Source organism: Coffea arabica, chromosome 11c, assembly GCF_036785885.1.
Source record: "Coffea arabica cultivar ET-39 chromosome 11c, Coffea Arabica ET-39 HiFi, whole genome shotgun sequence".
NCBI lineage: Eukaryota > Viridiplantae > Streptophyta > Magnoliopsida > Gentianales > Rubiaceae > Coffea > Coffea arabica.
Window position 1 is genome coordinate 8,649,560 of NC_092330.1, and position 17,677 is coordinate 8,667,236.

At 35.1% G+C, this 17,677-nt stretch overlaps 1 pseudogene; it reads right to left on the reverse strand.

Annotated features, from left to right (window-relative positions):
• Positions 1–740: 740 nt before the first annotated feature.
• LOC113717416 (D-amino-acid oxidase-like) lies at positions 741–4,222 on the reverse strand (annotated as a pseudogene).
• Positions 4,223–17,677: the final 13,455 nt, after the last annotated feature.

Here is a 17,677-nt window from a genome sequence, read left to right on the forward strand (position 1 = left end):
TATCAGACAATCCCATCCCCGTACATCCAAAATCATGGACGCGATTGACAAGTCAACTGTTTCTGATGATTTTTTCGAATTCCACAAGATGTACATTCATTTATTCATGGTATAATTCACTTTGAAGATAAAATAAATATAGAACAAATTTTTGTGAATCCTACACATTCTATTAAAAATGATATACATACACTAATCTAAACCTTACTTTATCTCTTTTTTTTTTTTTTTTTGTCATTCATGACTTGAACTTTTAGAAACGGTCATGCTGATGACCGACCTTACCCTATCTTAAAAATCATATTATGCATCTCTATTTCTCCATGCATTATCGAGCCAAACACTTGTCAATACCTTGTCAATAACAAGCTATTAATCTCCAAGAGAAAAAACAGAAAGAGCTTCATTGTTCACTGAGGGACAAAGATTCCAAGTCCATAATTCACCAAAAGCTAGATCACACAAAAATGCACGCGCACACACAAATCATCTACACCAAGTTCATAAAACTTATCTCCTTAATTCATACACTGAGAATTCAGAATCCCTAACACCACCACACACAACCCCCCCCCCCCCCAACCACAACCAAAAACCCCAAACAACAAAAAAAAAAAAACCAAAAAAAAAGACAAATTCAAATTACATCAGTATGCTTTGATCAGAAAATAGTGAATATCTCTTCGAGCATGGAAACATGTAGCATAAGCAAAAATACAACAGTTAAAGGTCGCTAATGCTGCCAGGAAATAAATAAATAAATAAATCAGCCTTCTACAAAAACTCCGAAATATGCAAAACTCCAAAAAGCTTCGGAAATTTAGCATCGGAGAATTGCTTACAAATGTTTTTTACATCCTTTTATTTTTTTGAATGAGAACATTCGAATCCTTCATTGAAACATCAGCTTCCGCTGATATACTTGCAACAAAATGAATTGATTGAACTCCAAAAGCAGCAGCACCTTTTTCTTTTAACCACTACCTAGCAAAAGCAAATCTAGACGGACTAAACGGGGTAATATCAACAATGCTAGAATGACCATCAAGCACAAGCTCAGCCAAGGAGGCACCAGTGGCAGGGCCATTCAGGATCCCCCAACAGCTATGTCCAGTCCCAACAAAACACCCCTTTACGCTAGGCATTTCGCCTATAACTGGCATTCCATCATCCGTGCACGGCAAAAAGCATGCTTGTGCTGCCTTTACTGTTCACTTCACTTTCCGCTAGATGGCTTGACACATTGCTAGCCACTCTCTTGAGCACTCTTATGGATTCTGGGACTGGTGATATTTGCTCTGGATCATGTGGAACCTCAGCCCCAGCTGACATCCCACAGATGTATACTTCCCCTGTTGGACGAGGATAGACTTCTGGGTCCATAGGTTTCCCACCTTGGGACGAATAATAACTCAGAAACAGTGCATGCGGAGTAATAGCATCAGGATCTTTCGGTTCCAAGATGATACTGTGGGCTTTAAGCCCAGACACCCTAAATGAGGACCTTAACAGGGACAATTTACTTGTCCAAGGCCCAAGAGCCAGCACAACAGCATCAGCCTCGATCCTTGTCCCTCTCTCCAGCACCACCGCCTTCACTCTTCCCTCAGCCACCTCCACCTCCTCCAGCTTCCCTGTCACCACCTCGAGGCCATATTCCTCAACCGCCTTGTTCAAAAGCGTTTTGGTGAAGAGCTTAGGATGCACTTGGGCCGTTGTCTCAGTCGTACCAAGAATCCTGGGGCTTTTAGCTGGGCCATCAACCCAAGAAGGGAGTTTTGGGCCTTGGCTTTTATACAATGGGCTTCCAGAAGATGATGAAGCTTCAGTGATGTCTAGACTCAGAGTGGTGAGGGGACGGTAACCGTAAGACTGGGGACCATTGAGCTCTTCGGACAGTAACCGGTGGAGATTGAAACTGGCGCGTGCAAGGGATGACAGGGACCCACCGTCGCACCAATCATGGGCAAGGAAGCCTCCAGCCTTGCCTGAGGCAGCGCAGGCAACAGAGGATTTCTCAATTAATGTTACGACTGCGCCCTTTTTGGATAAGAAGTATGCAGTGCAGACTCCGATGACTCCGCCACCACAAACCACCACTTTTTTACGTTGTTGAGCATCTGAAGAGGAATGGCGAGGAGGAGGAGCATATGAAGAACAGTTTGGAGGTGGTCAGTGTCCTTAAGCATCAATTACAATAATTAAAACACTTCATATTTAAAAACTTTCAAACCTAATGTAACAGAAAATAATGCCAAAAACTTGAAAAAGTTACCCAAAAAAATTAGAAGAATTACATACTTCTATGGGTGGGCTTCTTGTAAATATAGATTTTTTATTATATCAATAAATCAACAAATGATGACAGATTTTTTATTTTATCTTTTTGCAGCAACAAATAATATAGATTCTGAAAAGACAAAATAATATTATACCTCCACAGATGTAGCTCACTGGCTCAGGTTGAGGATCCATTGGAAACCAGCGGTGAGAAAGTGAACTGGCTATGAAGGGAAATTTTCAAACAAATATAAGACAAATTAATTCGGCTGTTCTAAATTGCACAGGATCAGCATGACAAATATGGGGAAGTGGGCATAAAACAAGATTGAGAATGCAAAAAATACATTTTATTCTTATGGGTATTTCCAAGAATCCTTAGAAGCCCTTAGGAAACAAACAAGAAAAACAATTATAGGGAACAAGAATCAAGATAGGCTTGTCCACATTAGATTGACACTAAATGACAGGAGACAAATGTGGCTAGAAAAGACAACATAAACCTTTCTGTCACCATTTTAACATCATAACTCTCTATATCAAGACTTGATTCTTCTGACTGAATATCATCAGACAGTAGCTTCTACAAGGTCCATTTTCATCAATAGCAATATCTTTGCCTCTACCTTGTACCCCAGGGCCCCCACCACCGAAGAAAAATAAGATAAAATAAACAGGACTAAATCATTGTGATGCAGGAAAGCTCCAAATTCACATAACTGCCTATTTAAGTTCAGGAAGCTTGCGAAATAAGAAATTCCTTATTATCTGGAATATATTCTATTACACAAGCTTAAAATAAAGATCATTACAGTGCACTAAAACTTATTAGAACAAACTGAAATATTACTTGGCTGAAAATAAGGCGTAAACTTAGATTAAGAATGAAAGTAAAACTAAACTTAGCCTTAGCCTCTACTGCCAGCAATCATACAAGGTAGATAAGACCTGCACAGAACTGAACTTAAAGCCATTAAAGACTTGCAAACATATTTTTCAAAAATATCCATTTGACACATACTCCAACAACCTTTTCATCTCACATAAACTCTATCTTATACAGTGATACAATAAAAATTTTCCAGAAAGTCTCGGAAAAAGTAAAACTGTAATAATGAGATTAGCTGGAACTTAAACAGGTAGTTTAGGTGCTATCTAGTAGCTGAAAGTTCATGTACAATTAGGCTAGGAGATTCACTTGATTGGGCCATTTGGCCAATTAGTTACTCGATTTTGTTCATTTTTCATTGCTTTTTGTTTATAAGGCCTTTCACGCCTTTGTTCATCATCATTATCAGACTTGAATACCTTCGGCAATTTGTAATGGAATAGGCTCAGCTCAGCAACCCTATCTTCATCTCCTTTTCATAATTTTCCTGCAATTCTATACACCACCTTACCTATTTCCATATACTCTCTTTTTACTTCATTTTCCCAGCTAATGAAACCAATCCCTTTCCAAACTCCATTCCTTAATTTCAGTTCTTAATTCCCTTTATTATATTGGGATTCTGTCGGCTTCATTATAAAGATCCAAATAGGGATTCCTAAGAATCCTTATAACAATATTACATGATTGCATATGGTTAGAGAAAACTTATATCAGCTCAATGTTAAGTTTAATTTAAATCTTCACTCCTGCTCCCGTACTGCTGACAAAACTCTCTAATTCAGTTAACCCTAAAAGTAAATAAGCATAAAACGTAGTAAAATTAATAGACGTCAGAATTACAGAAATCACCGAATAATCAATTAATGAAACCAAAATTCAAAAAACAAGGAGATGGAAATCTTACTTGAATTTTTCTGTAGCTTGACGAACTGATCAACCCTACAAAAACCCACAAAAGATTTATTAGCTAACATCAGTATGCTTGAGAAAATAATTAAACTAAATGTATAGTTAGAAGTAGGATTCGAAGGGCTAAAAGCGAAAAAGGTGAGGAACCATTATAGGAAAAGAAAGAACAAAAGAGAGCTACGAGCGGAAGAAGAAGAACACCCAGCCAGCTGCCGTGAGGAGGAAATGAAACAAGAAAATGCGGTCCCTCTTCTTTTAATTTTAGGGATAATTTCAGAAACCTCCCCTGAGATTTCTAACAATTTCACTGAGTTCCCTTGAGGTTTGAAACATTACACATACCTCCTTTATCGTTTAAAACGATTTTGCCCTTATATATTTTAATGGAATTCTCTTATTTGGAATGCTTATATTTAGAATGAGTTTTAAAATTATTTTTTTAAATATTTCCTTCTTATACCTTTTTAAAAAATTTTCACCAATAAAACTGTAAAACTACTACTATTATCTTTAGGTTTCTATTATAACCAAATGTCGAAGTAGTAATTTTTTTAACAAGTTAATTTTATAAGTAATCCAATGTTGTTGCTAATCTTTATTCTATTTTTGGTATTAAAATTAATAATAAATTAAAAAGAAATGACCTAAAAGCTTTGCTAAATTATGATAATCCCACTACTCTAAAAAATTTATAAACTCTAAATGAATTATTTCAACATTTTCTTTTCTATCTTATAAATATAAATCTATAATGAAATATCATAAAAAATATCATATCATAGTAATAAAACTATTATTATAATTGTTTATCAAATAATAAATATGGGTATGAAAAATTTGGCATATTTTTCTTATAAATTGTACTATATAATCTTATAATTGTATAGGAAAATAAATTAAAACTCATTTCACAAGGGCAATTTTGGGTATTCATTTAAAAAATGGGATAATTTCAGAAACCTCCCCTGAGGTCTCTGACAATTTCACTGAGCTCCTCTAAAGTTTGAAAAATTACACATACCTCCCTTATCATTTAAAATGACAGTTTTACTCTTAAATATTTTAATGAAATTCCTTTATTTGGTATGCTTATACTTAGAATGAGTTTTAAAATTTTTTTTCATTCTTTTTCCTTCTTATTCCTTTTTAAAAACTTTTCACCAATAAAACTATAGAATAACTACTATTACCTCTAATTTCTATTATAACCAAATATCGAACTAGTAATTTTTTAATGAGTTAATTTTATATGTTAGCCAGTATTTTTGTTGACCTTTATTTTCTATTTTTTGGTATTAAAATTAATAATAAATAAAAAAGAAATGGCCCAAAAGTAGTATTAAATTATGATAATCCCACCATTCCAAAAATTCATAAATTCTAAAGGAGAATGAATCATCTATCTGATTATGAATGAGGCTGGAGAGGGTGCCATTAGGGATAAATTCATAGACCAATAGTGGAACTTTTGTCTCTAAGCAACAACCCAGTAGTTTAACTACATTCTTGTGGTTGACTTGTGAAAGAACGATAACCTCATTGATGATTCAGTACCATAAAACTTCTGTCAGTACCATGTTTTTACTTTATCTTTGGCATTAAATGCTTTTATCTAAATCAGTAGAACCATATATGGACACTTTACAGGTTAAGTGCAATCCTATATAAAGCACATCAAAACCAACTAGAGAACTCTATTTGCTTGGCAGAATAGTCAGTAGTAGTTGTTGACAAGAAATTCTAAAACTGAAAAAGAAGCTCCATTCATTCACAAGCAGACTGTCATCATAGCTAAACAGATTTTCTCTCTTTGGCAGAGTGGATGAGAAGAAGATACAACACTAGGACAATCTCTATTCAAAATAAGTAAATCTTGAAAGAGTTGCAAAAATTTCTAAACTTAAGCGAGGCTGTGATTTAAAACTTGGCCTTCGCTGTGTCTATCCTGCATATAACTAACTTAATGCAAGTATTCTATAAGTTACCTTTGCTGTGTTGAAAACAACATTTTTGCAGTCTGCGAGAATGCTCACAGACCAAGTAGGAAGGAAATATGAATTCCCCTTGAATGTGACGTTGGCATCTACTTTCTTGTCATAGTTAGCAAGAAAGGCTGCACAGTCGTTTGAAGCTTCATAGTACACATGTGGCTGATCAAACAAATTCATTCTGTTTTTGGATAAATTCACTATTTTGGATATATATACTGCATTTTTTGCCTATTTTCGAAGACATAAACCGTAATGATCATCAAAAATGTCTATTGCATATGTCCTCTTATGAAAAACACTTTCTCTTATCACTACCCACCATTATAGTGGGGGCAATGGGGAAGAAGTCCTTGAATTAAATCAGTCGGTTCAAATGGTCAACAGAAAAATCGGCCTCAACCCACTGTTGTCCAACTCATTATAGGACTAGAAATATCGAATCAAGAAACGGGTTCTTCATTTTCCTTTTAAACAGGAACCAACCAATATCAAATCTAAAATTACAGAATAAAAACTCTTCAGAAAATCCCTTCATTACACAAACAACAGATATTTACAGCACCCAACACTAAACTCAAATCCAAGCAAATACTGTAATAAGCCTACACATAATGGGCATAAGACACATTAACAAACAGCCATTAGACAGAAATGTTCGTAAATAAATGGAAAATATTGAGATTATTTACCTCAAATTATGCCGTGACAACCTTAGGTCTTGTTTTCTTTCTGATTCAGTTTTCAAATTCTGGCTTTTTCCCAAAATTCATGGTACTGGCACAATTTAGGGATATTTGCTATCTGCTACTCTACCAAAGCTGCCCTATCAGTTTGGGTAGCTCTTTTTTTTTTTTTTTATCAAAGATGATGGGAAAGCTTATTAAGAATGATACGTGCCTCATTGCTAAATTACAGAACCAAGAGTACCAACAGCTACCATTGGACAAAAATGAAATACCATATCTCAATGGAGATATTCAGAAACAAGAGTTTGCAGTTTTTGAGTAACATTAGGCCAAAATTACCTCAACGAACAGGGGCTCCTTTTCTCGCAACTTTGAGGTATCAACTCCACTTTCCAATTGATTTCTTCCTACAGTTTCAACTGATGGATAAGATGATGAACTGTATTTCTTTAGCAAGGCTGCAGTAAATCTAGCAGCCCAGACCTTGGGATCTATATTAGCGTCACCTCCTGAATCAACAATAATTCCCTTGATTTTCTCCAATAAATCTGGCCTACTTTGTAAATTGTCAAGAATGGCACCATACCTCCTTAGATGCTTCGGCTTCGACCCAAGCCATCCCAACAAAACTGCGGCAAAGATTGGCCCTTTATCGAACTGGCGGAGAGCAGGGGAGACAGGCTGCTTCTTCAGGATGCCATTTTTACGGCCAGAAGTTTTGGCAGCGGCGGATCCAGAAGTGGTGGAGGCGACGGAGGTCTTAGCGGCTGCCATGAGTGCTCTGCAGCGGTTTTCGAAAACCCCAGCGGTCGACGCCATAGTGGTTGCTCGATTTCTCTGCTTCGGTAATCGGAAAAACCCGAGAGAGAGAAGAAAGAGAGTGGAGTGAGAGAGTGAGGGGACTGGGAGTCTCTGAGTGAAGAAGGCAGGCAGAGTGGAGGGAAAATATGAGAAAAGACCAAAAACGATGTCGTTTCTACTTCTTTTGTTCACCCACTTATACTTCTTCAATTTTCAGCTTCCCGCTTCCATTTTAGCTAAGACCAAAAAATAACACTTTCATCCTCTTTTGTACGGCTAATTGATCAAATTATTGTTCGAAAAAAAATAGCAACAATAAAGTTATTATTTTGAGCTTTTTTACTTCACAAGTTGTATCTCGAACTTTATTTGTTGCATTAAAACTTTGAAAATTTAATGTTTTTGGACAATTTTTGGAAAATTTAGTGTTTTTGGGATTAATTTAGTGTTTTTGAAAATTAGTGTTTTTGGAATATTTAGTGTCTTATTAATAATATGTTTATGATTCAAAAAAAAATCTTTTAATGCAAAATTTTTTGTATTAATTTAATAATTTTATTAATTATGTACGAAATTGTGGTCTGACAAGACCTAACAAGCTGTTTAGTTGATCAATTAACCAAAATAGTTTGCTAATACATGCATAAAACACTAAATGTATTTGGTACAAATACCGATTTATAAACCATGAATAATGTGACTATTGTAATTAATAATAAACTCCAGCCATGCAATTGTCAAGATTTTACTTAATTTCATGTTGAATTTTATTGTTTTTTGCCATTATTTTCACACTATGCTAGTCAATAATTTTCCATGTGTTGTCAAGACAATTAGATAGGGAATCCATGATATTTTTTAACCTTAGGTAAGTTCGGTACAAGTTATTAGCTAAGTTTGGAACAATTATAAAAATATGTATATATATTTTATTAAAATATCTTTCTCATTTTGCTAATGAAAAACATCAACTAAAGTGTAAAGGATAGGGTGCCATAATAGAATTAATGAAATCGGTTTATCACATATGAGGGTAAATTGTAAAAGATAAGGTGTCATGATTGAGTCAATGGAATCAGTTTATTACATATGGGGCTAAAATGTAAAATTTAGGGTATCATAATAAGATTAATAAAATTTATTTATCACATATAAGCCACATTGAAAAAATTAGGGTGGTATAGTAGAAATAATGAAAGTGAGTTAGGAACAAGCACTTTAAAAATATGTTTATGATTCAAAAAAAGATATTTTAATGCAAATATTTTTTGTATCAATTTAATAATTTTATCAATTATGCACGAATTGTGGTCTGACAAGACCAAACAATTTGTTTAGTTGATCAAATAACCAAAATAGTTTACTAATACATGCATGAAACACTAAATCTATTTGATACATGTACTAATTCATAAACTATAAACAATTTGATTATTATAAATTGTAATACATAACAAACTCTAGTCATGGAATTGTCAAGATTTTTACTTAATTTCATATTAAACTTTATTATTCTCTTCCATTATTTTCACACTATGTTAATCAGTAATTTTCCATATGTTGTCAAGAGAACTAAATAAAGAATTCATGATATTTTTTAACTTTATAACAAGGTATTAGCTATGTTTGGAATAATTAAAAAATAGGTAAACATTGTTTTTTACAATACATTCCTCATTTTGTTAATGATAAACACAACCTAAAGTGTAAAAGCATAGGGTGCCATAATAGAATTAATAAAACTTTTCTTTATCACATACGAGGCTAAATTGCAAAAGATAAGGTGTCATGGTAGAGTTAATGAGATTAGTTTACCAAATACGGGGCTAAAGTGTAAAAGTTCGGGTGTCATAACATAATTAATTAAATTTACTTGTAGCGTATGGGCCATATAGAAAAAATTAGGGTGGTATATGGGGTTAAAATATAAAAGTTAGGGTGTCATAGTAGAATTAATAAAATTTATTTACAACACATGGGCCATATTGAAAAAATTAAGGTGGTATATGGGGTCAAAATGTAAAAGTTAGGGTGTCATAGTAGAATTAATAAAATTTATTTACAACACATGAGTCATATTGAAAAAATTAAGGTGGTATATGGGGTTAAAATGTAAAAGTTAGGGTGTCATAGCAAAATTAATAAAATTTATTTACAACACATGGGTCATATTGAAAAAATTAAGATGGTATATGGGGTCAAAATGTAAAAGTTAGGGTGTCATAGTAGAATTAATAAAACTTATTTACAACATATGAGCCATATTGAAAATATTAGGGTGACATAGTAGAATTAGTGAAAGTGAGATGGGAATAAATGCTTTGGACAGTGACGACTAGTTGTTGTCACTAATTTAGAACTGGCAACCATATTGTGACGATATTTTAAGTTGTCACTTTAGGACAAGTTTCAGTGACAACATGTTTTCCAGTCGTCACAATGGTGATCTCCCGCCACACTGGATAGTTGCACGCCATCCATATTGTGACGACTTATCCCGTGTTGTCAGTGTTGATGGGTGAACCCACGATCAAGTATGACGACATTAAAAGTCGTCACTAAAGTTTTCAATTGTGACAACTTTCTATCTTGTGGCAGAGAATGTTGTCACAAAAAGCCAAATTTCTTGTAGTTAATCTATCCTCTTTTCTAGTCTCTTAAGCTTTTCCAACTACCTCTTTTCAAGCTTAGCTTGCCTTTTCTTCATTTTCTCCATTCGTTGTCAATTTTTTGAAGATAGGAAAGTACTTGACCAGTGTCTTGGGAAAAAGGAAGAGATTGTGGTTGTAACGGAGTACTAGAAAAGGGCATACGGGAAAAGTGAATAGAGGTAGGACCACTAGAGGAAGGAGGATTTGGTTGCTGAGAATGAAAAGAGGAAGGTAGAGGAGTTTTACGATCAAGGTACTTGACTTTCGTCAACCACTCTCTTTTGTAGAACTTAACATGAAGAGACTAAATATAACTATTTTAAAAAATTGTCTTTGTGATAGCTTTATCCGTGAGAGAAATTTTGAAGTGATAGGACATATGAGTTAGGAATTTTCCAAAAAAGCATGTCTCAACGAGTATCATTGATGCAAGAGAGTATGTACTCACATATGATGAACCCAAAATCTATAGAAATTTCCTTCATAACATAATAAAACAAATATAACCCCATCCTATTTAGTTCACCTCTATGACCATGAGTGGGAACAACAAGATTACAAATAATAGCCAAAATGATATGATAAATAGGATCAAGAGAGGACAATTTAGCTTTAGCAGCGAATGTAAATGAAACTTTGAAAAAGTTTTTGAGTTTAACTATGTCAAATTGATGAGCTTTATTAGCCCAAGTACCATAGAAGAAGAATCTAAAAACTCAGGTGATTCTTTGGGCTTACAAAGAAACAACAGATTAATTACTTTCCCATCAAAAATCACGTCAACACCATTCCCATCAAAACTCATGTCAAATTACTTTCCCATCAAAATTCATGTCAACTACAGTATTTTTTTATTCCTTTAGTGATAAAAGTTAATTCATTTTCATCCATCTCTACATCCTTAATATTAAGGGAGAATGAACCCTCTTACTCTTGAGAAGTTTTGAGTGCAATAGTTCTCTTGACTCTAACTTCTTCCTCATCTTGCACTTTTGACTTGAATTTCAATTCATAAGAAGTTAATGAGTTTACAAGAGATTCAATAGGCATAGAATTCAAGTTTTTTGCTTCTTCTATGGCCGTGGTCTTAGTTTCCCAATCATTAGATAAGGTATTCAAGATCTTTATATTTTTCTCATTCAAAGAATACTCTTTACCAAATACTTTAAGATTCCTAATGATATCATTAAATTTATAATACATCTTATTAATATTCTCATATAGTTCTATTTTGAAAGATTTATATTTGGTGACAAGCCAACACTTTTTTGTTCTTTAACATCATCACTACCTTCATGACTTTCTTTCAATTTATCTCATATTTCTTTAATGCACTTACAACTTTTAACTCTAGTAGATTCATTAGCATCTAAAACATTATACAAACATTCATTGCCTTTGCATTTAAGGTGAGATTAGTCTTATTTTCAACAGTTAATTCACTTCTAATTTTAGATCTGAACCTACCCAAATCTATATCTAAAATAGTGGCTTCATAAGAACATTCATTTACAATATACCATAATTCTATGTCAATAAATTGCAAAAATATTTTCATACGTCTCTTCCAACTAACATAGTTCACACTATTAAATATAGGTGACCTAGTGATGGATTGATCCTTTAAAAATAATACAATATTGGTTGCCATATCTATTCCAAAACTAGTTGAACTCAACTCTCTAGAAGACCAAACTTTGATACCAATTGTAAGGTTCCAAAACAACCTAAGAAGGGATGAACTATGTTGATTAAAAAGCTAAGCAAGTGATAGCAAATTTTCACCTAATTGTACTAGTCAAATTAACCTAAGTGGTCACACACTTATGCCAATAGAAAACAATAAAGTTGAAGCAATTAAAATTACACAATTGAGTAACTTAAAAGAAGGCAACAAAATAAAAGGAATCGCAAATTGATTTATATTGGTTTGACACCCTCTTTGATACCTATGTCCACTCCCAAGAAATTCAATCTACTATTATGCTTCTTCAAGGTTGGTGAAGCAAACCAATTTGCATATAGAAGGGCTCACCATTTGCTCACACTAAACTCACTGTACTTGAGTCAAAGGATTTTACAACTCTCAAGCTAACCATCTCTAATTCTACAATTGAATAGTCATTGTACAATGAAGATCACAATACTACTTTTCCACCGCACAAGGATGCAAGAGTACAAAGAACGGAGTATTTTCCATCAAAATCACTCAAGGAGAGTTGTATTTAATGTACGCAAAACTTCTTTAATGTTCTAGACTTAAGGTATTTATAGGAGACCGAAATCTAGTAAAAAAAGGCTCTACATTAAATGTAGAATAAACTAGCAATTGGACAATCAGGTTGGCCTAAATTTCTATTGGGTGGTCAAAGTGGCATCCGAATTCTGGTTTATTGTGTTGAGCATCATCATTTTGGATGGCCGAAGTATTCCTTAGTGGTCAAAATTGGTGGCCGAAAACTTTTCGACAATGCTTGGCCAATTCTGCCATTTGACTTCAAACGACCAAGAGCATGGCCAAACAGGTAGCCGAAAGTTGAAGGCTAATTTCTTGAGAACTCAGTCCCTTCGAACTTTCGAGGGATGCAAAAAGTGTTCAAAGTTGTGGCCGAAGACATTTGGCTGGTGGATGATTGTCTTCGGGCATCCAAATAGGTCTATTCTTTTGCAATTCTCCGGACTTTCATAGCAACTTCACTTTACTGTTATGTAAACTCACTTTGCATCTAATTTTAGTCACCTTATCTCATTTCAAAGGTTTAGAACATCTGCATGGGACATTATGAACATCATTAGATTGCAATCTTTGGTTTGTTATGATCAAAACTAGGGAACCAAGTTGTATTGAGTAGCAATACAGGAAATAAATGTTAGAAGAAAAAGGGAAAATAAAAAAACTCTCTGCTATAGTTTGGAATATTTTTTAGAAAAATAGAAAATGTAGTAAAAAAATCTTTTTTTTTATTTTTTTAACCATCTATCTATTGGTGTTCCACCCAAAAAAACATTTCAATTGGCGCAATTTTATACAATATACAGTTTTTTTTAAAGCTTAAGTCATGTGTATATTAATAATTTATACGCTATCACGATTGAATCCATGACATATGTATACAAATTGGATTTCAAATTTAAATTTTGTACAATTATCATTCATCTAAAGATGATAGTGTATATACTATCAGTATATTAAAGATTAATCCTTTTTTAAATCCTTTTTTTTCCTAATAGGAGAGGAGTGAGATTTAAGAGTAGGAAGGGAAGAAGGGGTAGAGCCGAGCCAAGTTAAGCTTTTCGTTTTCGAGCTTGGGTTATTAAGTTATCAAAGTGAGCTTTATCTAACAAGCCAAAACTTGTGTTCAAGTTTGATTTATTAAAATTATCTTGAATTCGAACTTGAACTTGAATTCGACTCATATGATATAAAGGAGGGAAAAACTCAAATTTGCTTGAATATCTTAAAAAATATTATAATTCAAAAAGTTTTGCCAATTTAATTAGCCTATTAAATGAGAAATTTTCATCAAATATAAGACGGTTCCCAACTTTTTAAACAATACAAAATCCTAAGCAATCAAGACAAGATAAATTTACATAATCACAATGAAAAATTAGGAATGCTAGTTTGAATGTATAAACGAGTTTATACAAACTATTTGCAAGCCGAGCTCATTTTGGAAAATGAGCATAATTTGAAGTTCATGCCTGGCTCACTTAGTTAAATGAACGAGTTGAATTCGAGCTCATACGAACTAAGCCGAACTAAGCTCACCAGTAGCTCGTTCATTTAACAACTCTAAGAAGATAGTATTTGAAAGTCCAGAGACCTCAGTTTTAGCTAATAGACCGAGACCTCCATGGCAATTATTTTTAAATGCCATTTAAGTTTATATTTATTTTATTTAGGCATATACTTGTATAAGCTCTTTTTTGAACTTTATAACGCATAAATTTTTTTTTTTAAAAAAAATTAAATGTATTGATCTCTTTATTTAACTTAGAATTATGACAAAATGGTCAAATTTTTTTTCTTTTTAATTTTTTGAAACAGAAACATTATTTTAAAAGCACTAATTTTGAATTTGTGCTAAAAGTACTTTCTAGACTAAAAGCTCTAATTTAAATTTATGAAAACATACTTACCAAATATTTTAAAAGTGCTTCTATCATACAAAAGCAATCTTTAATAAGAGCATTAAAAGTCCAAATAAGCTTAGAGACTCTATCGAATAAAAAAAAGGAGCAAAAAAAAAATTCAAATGGAAATTTCTATTTGTATGTGTTAAAATTGTTAAGATAAAATTAAAAATACAATGAATTTACGTAACAGCTCCTAGTTACCAGACCATAACAATTTCAAAAAAGAAAAGAAGAACATAAATCTAGCGATTTACAATAAAAAAATATTAATATAAGTTTTCCCAATGAGAGTGTATGTGTGACATAAAAATTTGGACCATGGCACTTTGCACCCCTAAACTATGTGTTTAATCCTACTTTACTACTTTGAACTAAAAAAATAACACAATATACTCCGCTTTAGACTAGTTTTTCGTAAATCAATTGGTAATAACCAACAACAACACATTATATGCACTTTAGAGGTTTTTTTTGGTAAGTATTTATAGGTTTACATAGTAATCATATAGTCCTGTCTGACGGGTGCCCAATGGGCACTCATTAAGATGTACTTTTGGTGTTGAAATTTTCAAAAAGTAAGATTAAATAGAAAAAGTGTATAAATGCAAAGATAGGTAATAATCGTTAGTGTTTGTGTGCATGCATAGTAGGTTATGTAGAATTTTGGTGTGTTAACAAGTGCTCAATATGCACTCATTAGAAAATTCCTAATACATATTATAGTGTTTAATTCCTTATATGGTAGGTTGTTGATTTGGTTGCTCTAATTTTCTACCAAGTGGATCATTTTTCTGTGTGCCACATGAACTTTTTAATTCATATTTTATTTGTAACAATTGATTACAATTCCTTTTACACATCCTTATTTATGGTAAACTATAACCAATCTATTATGAGTTGTCTTTTATATGTTCGTATTAGTTATGTGATTATATCTTTTTTTCTTAAATCAACTTATAGCTTTCATTTTTTTTTAATTATGTTCAATCATGTTCTGATATGGAGCCATCTTAGAACTTCATGAATACAAGTAAAATTTGTTTGCTTTGCTCTTTTATGAATGATATAAAAGAGCTTATGTTTTTATAAAGATTTCTTATCTCAGTTAAATAATTCTCGAAGTATAATAAATGGTACCACGGGAGTGCCGCTGATAGGAAGAGTGCCGTTGTTAGGGTTTCGGAAAGACCACGGCTATGGCTGCCCTCCAGCATTCTGCTGGGGGGTGTTCCTCACTTTCTCAGGCGATCCAAAGGAAGTCATTCGCTGCACTTTTCTTGGACGGATTGTCTCAGCCAGTCCTCTCTGTCCAGGCGTCGTCCGCGACCCACAAGGGAGAACCGGCTCTGATGTTCTCACAGGATGCTCTCGATAGGTTGGCCACTCCACACAAATATGCCTTGGTTGGCAAATTCTCAAGGGGCAGGCCAAAAATGGAGGAGGTGCGCAGGTTCTTTCTTTTGTTGGATTTATGAGAAGTAGCTTTGGTAGGGCTCCTCAACGCGAGGCACGTCTTCATCAAGCTATCCAATGAAGTGGACTTTCATAGAATCTGGTCCAGAAGCATCTGGTATGTCCATGGCTTCCCGATGAAGGTTTTCAAGTGGTCGACGACATTCCATGTTGACAAGGAGCCGTCGGTCGCCCTCGTTTGGTTCCAGTTATCAAAGTTGCCAGTCCACTACTTCAACAAAAAGGTGCTGTTTCAGATTGTCTCACTGCTGGGTACTCCTTTGTTTATGGATTCGGCAATGTCGGAAGCAACTCGCCCAAGCTGTGCGAGAGTTTGTGTAGAAATTGGCTTGCTCAAGCCTCTGCCATCAAGAATTTGGATTGGCAATGGCGAGCACGATGGGTTTTGGCAGAGCTTAATCCCAGAAAATTTGCCTCTATACTATTTGCACTGTTTTCGACAGGGGCATGGGGTAGAGGGGTGTCATGTGCTTCACCCAGAACTTCGGGTTCCTAAACCAGTGGGTATGAGGGCAAGGAGGCTGCGCCTGCAATCAAAGGAAGTGCTAAAGGGAGAGGACGATGGCTTGGTGAAGTCGACAGCAATGAGTGGCCAGGGGGTGGCTGCGGCGCTGGTCTCGACTCCAGCTCTTGTGGATGAGGTAACTGCTGCTGCGGGGGACACCCAGACCACTGGTGCGCAAAGGGAGATGGAGCATGCATCTGTAATGCTGCGGGTACCGCAAGTGGTGGCGGCTCCTGGTCCTGGCGAGCGGCCATCTCAGCTGGGAGGGGATTGGGACATACCCTCAGAGGGTGTTAGTAGGTGGGCAGAGCAAAACATGGTGGGGGAGTAGTTAGTTGGGGCGTTTCTATTGGAGTGTGGAATGCTCCTGAAGGCGCACCTGGTGCTGGAGACCAGGGAGAAAGCGTAGCTGATGGGCAGTTTGAAACCGGGCATGGGACAGCATTGGGAGGTGAATCGTCACAAAGTAGTGTGCATGGTATGCATGTGGGGATGGTGAAAGAAGGACTGGCCCAAGGAGAGCTGGACTTGAGGGTAGAGGTGCCACACGTGGAGAACAGCGATGCAAGTGATGAAGGGGAAGAGGTTGACTTGCCTCTGGTGGCAAGAAACTTGTCGCCAAGAATGGTGGCCATGCGCGAGCCGGATCCGGCTTCCACATTGCTGGAGTTAAACATTGATTCCCTCGATGGGAAGGACAAGAAAGGAAGGAAGGGAAAGGGGCTACGTGCTCAATTCCAATCGGACAGGTAGTTACGGTCCTCAACCTCTCTCAATAATTCTTTCCAGGTATTGCGTGATGATTAATATGCTATTATAGAATATTAGAGAGGTGTTGAAACCTCTGAACTTACGTAGATTTAAAAGCATTATTAGGTTGCATGGCATTCAGTTCGTTGCCATTTCTGAGCCAAAATTAGATGTTTCTCGAGTTGAGTATATCCGCATGAGGCTTTCATTTGACTTTGCTATTGTTAATGTTTCGGAGGACCTGTGGATTTTTTATAATTGTCCTTTTACTTGTTCGGTGGTGGGGAACTCCAACCAGTACATTTCATTGTCTATTTCCTACCCGTGGTTACTGGGGCCCATGATTTTCTCTTTTGTGCATGCTCTGTGTTCGGTAGAGGGTCATTGGGAGTTATAGGCAAATCTTTTATCTGATAAACCTCGCTCACTGCCTTGGTGTATTGGGGGGATTTTAACGTTATTGTTGATGTTACTGAAAAACAAGGTGGGCGACCGTTCGCAGTGGCAAAGGGTATTGAATTTTTGGCTTTCATGGAAGAGGCCGAAGTATTTGATGCTGGCTTTTCCGGGTTGAGTTTTACATGGTGCAATAATCGGAG